This window comes from Nelumbo lutea, chromosome 2 (assembly GCF_056320005.1).
Source record: "Nelumbo lutea isolate HS-2025 chromosome 2, American lotus-T2T, whole genome shotgun sequence".
Lineage (NCBI taxonomy): Eukaryota > Viridiplantae > Streptophyta > Magnoliopsida > Proteales > Nelumbonaceae > Nelumbo > Nelumbo lutea.
Genome location: NC_142685.1, coordinates 109,441,484 through 109,447,618, shown reverse-complemented (window position 1 = coordinate 109,447,618; position 6,135 = coordinate 109,441,484). Strand labels below are relative to the sequence as shown.

The window sequence follows — 6,135 nt, the reverse complement described above, 5'->3', positions numbered from 1 at the left end:
TAAAAATTAAACCGAAAATAAAATATACAAAAGAAAATTATGTGGCAATAAATAAAATAAAAATATTTTTTTATGTTTTTTTATCTGAAGTAAAGAAAAACACTAACCTAATAAGACAGAACTTCTAACAAGAAATTAAAATAAAGAAAGAAAAATAGATTTAGAAACAAAACGGATGAAAAACAATACTAAAAAAAATAAATCAAATCTAAAATAACAAATTAATAAAAAATTCAAAATTCACTATTTTTCCAAAAAAAAGAGTTCAAAAATAAAAACAAAAAATCAAAAATAAAATGGGATGACTACACCTGAAATGCAATCCAATTAATCTTCTCTTCTCTTCTCTCCCGTAGTCTCGCAATGCTCCGGTACCTTACCTTTCGCTATTTCGTCCTGCAAGATCAAAGAGAAGTAAGAATTAAAATGAGATAACGGATCAAGTAATAAAATGAAAGTAAAAAAATAATGAAAATGATCTGGATAAAGCAAATTAAAAATTTTCAACGTTGCTTTCCGACAACGGCGCCAAAAACTTGGTGTGTTCGGAAGCGTGTCGTTAATTACTTCAGAACACCAGTTTAATATTTATAAAATTTTTTCTGATTCTCAAAAAATTACAAATGCAGTAAAATGGTAAGAACAAGTCGTATCCACAGGGAAGCAAGGGAAAAACCGTTACGTACTTAGATCCGGGAAAGAGAACAAAAGTGGAAGTTGCAGAAATACAAAAATTAAAAGTACAAAAAAATAAATAAATATAGAAATAAATAAATAAAAGAAACTAATTAAAATTTTTGTAACCCGATCAGAGGTAGTAGTCTCCTGATCTTTCCTTTGACCCTCAAACTTCTCGACCTAGGCCTTTTGTCTTACCTGGCTGAATTCCATATCTGTAGAAAAGAAAAGAAAAGAAAATTTAAACAAAATGAAAGTAAATTGCAGAAAAGAAAAATAGAACTGGAAATAAAATAATAGAAATTAAATCTAAGACTAATGGTTGGGATCCGAATCCAGAGGTGGTAGCAGTGGCTTTGGCGAATTGCAAGTAGGAACCCCTCCTCTTGCCTAGGCGTCCTCCTCTTCCTCTTCCCTTGAACTTCTCAAGATCAGCCTTCCGTCTTACCTAGGGGCAGAATCCAACCATTTCTCAGGAGCTCTTGGGTCATTTTTATAGAGAAGAGTGGATACAATTGGGATTAGAGAGAAAGAGGGGGGTGGCAACTGGGTTTTAGCAAAGATAAGGGTGCCCTAGGGCTTCTAATGGAGGGTTAGGATGGTTCTGGGGTGATCCTAGGCCTGAGAAGAAAAGGAGAGGGCACCCAATATTATGTAGGGTTGAGATTTGGGTACCCAAAAATGAATGGAGGAGATTGAGGCGCCTGGGGTTGAAAGGTGGAGATTAAAAGAGGTGGGTGGCGCTCTAGAGTGGATGGCTGTGATAGAAGATGGAATGGAGGGCTGAGATCTAGTGGTTAGGGGCTGAATGGTGAGGATTAACAGTTAGGTAGCGCCCTAGGGTTTAAAAACTACAAAGAGAATGCCCTAGAATGAATGGTGGAGGGTGGAGATTAAATAGCTAGGGGCGGTTAGGGTTTGCTAAGGATGAAAAGAATGGGTTAAAAGGTGCCCTAGGGTTTTCTAAGGAGAGGGGAGCTTGCTAATACAGTAGGAGGGGCACCAGTCTGGGTTTAGTAGATAGGAGGTGCCCTCCTGTTCTTAGTTTTTCACAAAAACACCCGCTTTCTCAGCTGGACTTCGCACTAGCTTCCCAAAAACTGCAATTCCGCCATGTAACTTCCCCAGTTTTCCCCAAAATTTGCACAGAGACCCTCACAAGTCACAACATTGAATTTAACTGGGAAAATGACACACTTTGACTTTACTAAAGCCAAAAGTACCCTTGAATTGATGCCCTTGAGGCATCAAAATGTAGAGTCATCAATCACCAATGAAAGATGCTTAAATACTTGATAGATAGTGAATAGAAAATAGAGTGGTGTGTATTTTGTTTTGTACCACTGCCATTGGATTGATCAACACTCTATTTTTAGAGTGTTCTCAGCTACCTGAATGGACATAGAGGTATTCTTTCAAAGAGATGTCTCTCTAGAATAGTGTGCAAGGCACTTATTTGAAGAGATACATAGAGCCAAAAAATGAAGAGGCAGAAAAAAGGAATATTTAAAATAAAAACAAAATTTAAATTGTTAAAAAGAAAAATGATAAGATGTAGTGTGTGCTTTAAAAGTTTGAAACACATGACTTCCATATTAGAGGGTGGTGTGTATTCTATTCTGCACCATTTCCACCGGTTTGATAAACTCTCTATTTTTGGAGTGTTCTCAGTTACCTAAATGGACACGGAGGTGTTCTTTCAATGAGATGTCTCTCTAGAATAGTGTGCAAGGCACTTGTTTGAAGAGACATAGAGAGCCAAAAATGAAGAGGCACAAAAAAGGAACATTTAAAATAAAAACAAAATTTAAATGGTCAAAGAAGAAAAATGATATGGTGTAGCATGTGCACATGTCCACGCTCGCCCAAGCCTATGCCCCGACTCAGCCCGACGCGTGTGCGTGTGAAAACATCCCTAACTGCCCACAAACATGTAAATGGTGTATTGTGCATTTCCTCCCATGGGTCCTTATCCATAGGGATAACAAGTTTAGTGATATATTCAATTCCAACTCTTTTCTTAAGCAATGTAGGATAAAAGTCTTTCACATACTTTCAAGAGGTTACAAGAGGATGAAAAACCAAAAGCCAAAGGGGCAAGACAAAACAAAAGGAAGGGAGTCCAGATTCTCATAATTTGAATCTTCCCTCCAAAACAAGAATCCATCAATCCCCCACAAGATTGAAAATGCAAGAACAATCTTGTCATTAGGGTGAAGTATTAATGTTGATGTCTTTTGGACTTTTAACTACTGTTTAGATATGACAAACTATTTGATAGAGTATGGATAGAGTATGGATAGAGTCAGACTCCTCCAAACTTTCTTCTTTGTTGTAATCAATTAATCTGTCAACCAACCTAACCCATCAATTCTTTAGTAAATTTTTTGTTTTGGAACATTTTGCCTTTGTTCCCCTCTTGGAATAATGAGTGTGTTAGAGAGTCAGCCCTTAGAGCTCTCACCAAAGCAGTCACATTTCACATTCACTTAGGCCGATTATTTAATGTGCACTACAACACACTTTTTGCATGAACTGATTAAGAGCCTTACGCTCACCCTCTACATCTTGAAGTGAGCACTATCTTACTTTAGCATCTTTAATGGGGCACAAATTGACAGTGCTTTCCCAAGTCATTTAATAATTTATTCTTACCCATTCAACCTAATTCTAGGGATCTCATTTCACATTGATTGGGTGTCTATTACCAATGATTTATGTAACAAGCTTCAATCCCGTTCCTACCGATGCCTCATAAACCATGTTAGAGGTCTGTGGTTTGGTTAACAAATTTGCAAGTTTCTTTTGTCTGACTTTACAAAGTTCAAAGGAATTGTTCCTTTATAGAGGTATTGTCCTACCAAATTGTGTCTTAAGCATATGTGCCTCCTTTTTTCAAACTACTACTACTACTACTACTACTACTACTACTACTACTACTACTACTACTACTACTACAACAACAACTACTACTACTACTACTACTACTACTACTATTATTATTAATATTATTATTATTAAGTAATTAATTTGTTATAATTATGATTTTTAGTTAATTCATAAAATAATACTTTCTTTTATAATTCATTTAGTTTAACAATATTGAATAATTGAAAGTTTTATAATGTAACTTTTACTAGATGAAGTATTTATTGGAGAATAATAATAGTATTAATTATAACACTAGTATTAATTATAGTTACTTATAATAATAATAATGTAAATAAGTAATACTAATTATATATTTATCAAATAATTAATATGAATTAATATAAATATAAATTGATTATATCCCAATTAATAATTAACATTATTAAAATACTTATTAATTGACTTGTTCATGGGCCAAGCTCGGGCTTGGCTTTTGTCAAAATTCTAATGGGCCCAACCCGAAGCCCGAGCCTGAGACAGTGTAAAATTGGGTCCGAAGTCCAGCCCGTGAACAGGTATACTTATTAACTATCATTAATTAATTAACATTTTAAAGTAATAATTATCATTATTATAAGGAATTAATTATTAGTAAGTAATTATAACCAGCAATATTTTTAGAAATCATTTGTATTAGTAATAATTAATTATAATTATTGATAATAATAATATAATTATATTAATTAATATAATATTACTAATTAGAATTACTTATAATAATATAATTAATTATTTCATATAAATGTATGAATTATAATTTATGATAATAATTATAATATAAATAATTAACATTAAATATTTATTTAAAAAAAATATGAGTTAATATAAATATAAAATTAGTATTTCCGAATTATTTATTACCATTATGAAAAGCATTATTAATTATCATTCCGAATTAATAATTAGCAAAATTACCAGTAATAAATTATTAGTAATTAATTATTATCAATAATTATGTATTAGGAGTAATTATTATATGATATTATTTTCAATAACTAATTATTACCAATGAGTAATTATTATTATTAATTAGTAGATGGAATTAATTAATTAGAAGTAGTTAACAATAATTAATTAGTAAGCAAAAATAATTATTATTAGTAATTAATAGTTGCAAATGATTAATTAGAAGTAGTTAACAATAATTATCATTATTAAATAATAGTTGGAATTAATTAATTAGTTTAGTAGTTAACAGTAATTAATAAGCATGTCAAATTAATAACTACCTATTTAATGAAAGTGGTTTGATTTGAAATGCATTAAACCCAGTTTGACTAATGAAATACTGAAATGACCCTAATCAGTATATTAAAAGGCCGAGTGTGGAGTTATTTTGACTCCATCCCTTTTTTTAGGAAATGATTGAGAATGGGAACTTCCCAATTCTCATGACTCTGCATGGTGTTGGGCTCCACTCTACATGTTAGTGGGCTGTGTTCTTGCACTATCACTGATTAGAATTTGAAATGTGTGTACTGTATTTAAAACATTGGAAGGACAAGTGTCTAAGTGAAGGAGTGCCATGTGTCTGATTTCCGTAAATTGGGAACTGACATGGAGGATTGTTATAGAACTGGACCCAGACGTAATCAAAGAGGCCAGTTTGAATTGCACCATTAAGCCATGCATCCGGGTAGGGGCATTGCGGAGCAGCACTCAAGTAAACCTTAGAACCGAATCCATTAAGAGCCTTAGCCAACTCGTCCCAGTGCTGGGTCGTGCCACCCTCGATGTCAAAGTCGATTCCGTCCAGAACAGCGTCCCCTAATGGACGTGAATCTGACTGGCCTCCCAAGAAGTTGTTCCAAAGGTAGTTTGCGACTTGCTGAGCATCATCCGCAGAAGAAAGGGAGTAGCCTCCAGAGCTACCTCCAAGGGAAAGAAGCGCTTTAATGCCTTGGCTCTGGCAAGCTTTTATATCACTACTCAAACCGGTGCAACCATTTGAGGCCGGGTCACAATGGCCAGCTAAATTGAGCTGTGGAGTCTGGCCATTGCCAAATGCAACTAGAAAGGCAACATTCACAAACTGATAGTTGCCTGTGGCACATGTATCAGCCAAACTACCTTCTCCTCCGTCTTGGCCCCAATAGACTGCTATTCCTCCTGCTTGTGACCTCACAACCAGGGCAAATAACAGAAGAGAAAGAAGCACAACTACTGGTCTGGCTGCCATGTCTAAGCAATTTTGATGTGATTTTGTTTAGCGCTGGTGACTGATGGGGGAAGGAGCCGGTCTACAACTAACATATTTATAGGCGTGGTCGCATCTTACGCGTCAATGGAATAGTTGTTGGACGACATGTAACCGCGTCTTGACTTGACTCTCATGGGAGAAATTAAATTTCCCCGAAATAGTAACTGGACTCAACTAAAATGTCAACATGGTATAAGCAAAATTTAGTAAAACTTTTATTAAATTTGATGAACTGTATGCTAAATTTAATAAAACATTAGCCGACATTTATTAAACAAAATCTAAATAATAGAAATGATCATCTATTAAAATATCTTTATTGTTTC

General features: G+C 34.2%; 1 pseudogene; it reads right to left on the bottom strand.

Moving 5' to 3' along the window:
• Window positions 1–327: 327 nt before the first annotated feature.
• LOC148872692 (acidic endochitinase pseudogene) lies at window positions 328–5,796 on the bottom strand (annotated as a pseudogene).
• Between the last annotated feature and the right edge of the window lie 339 nt (window positions 5,797–6,135).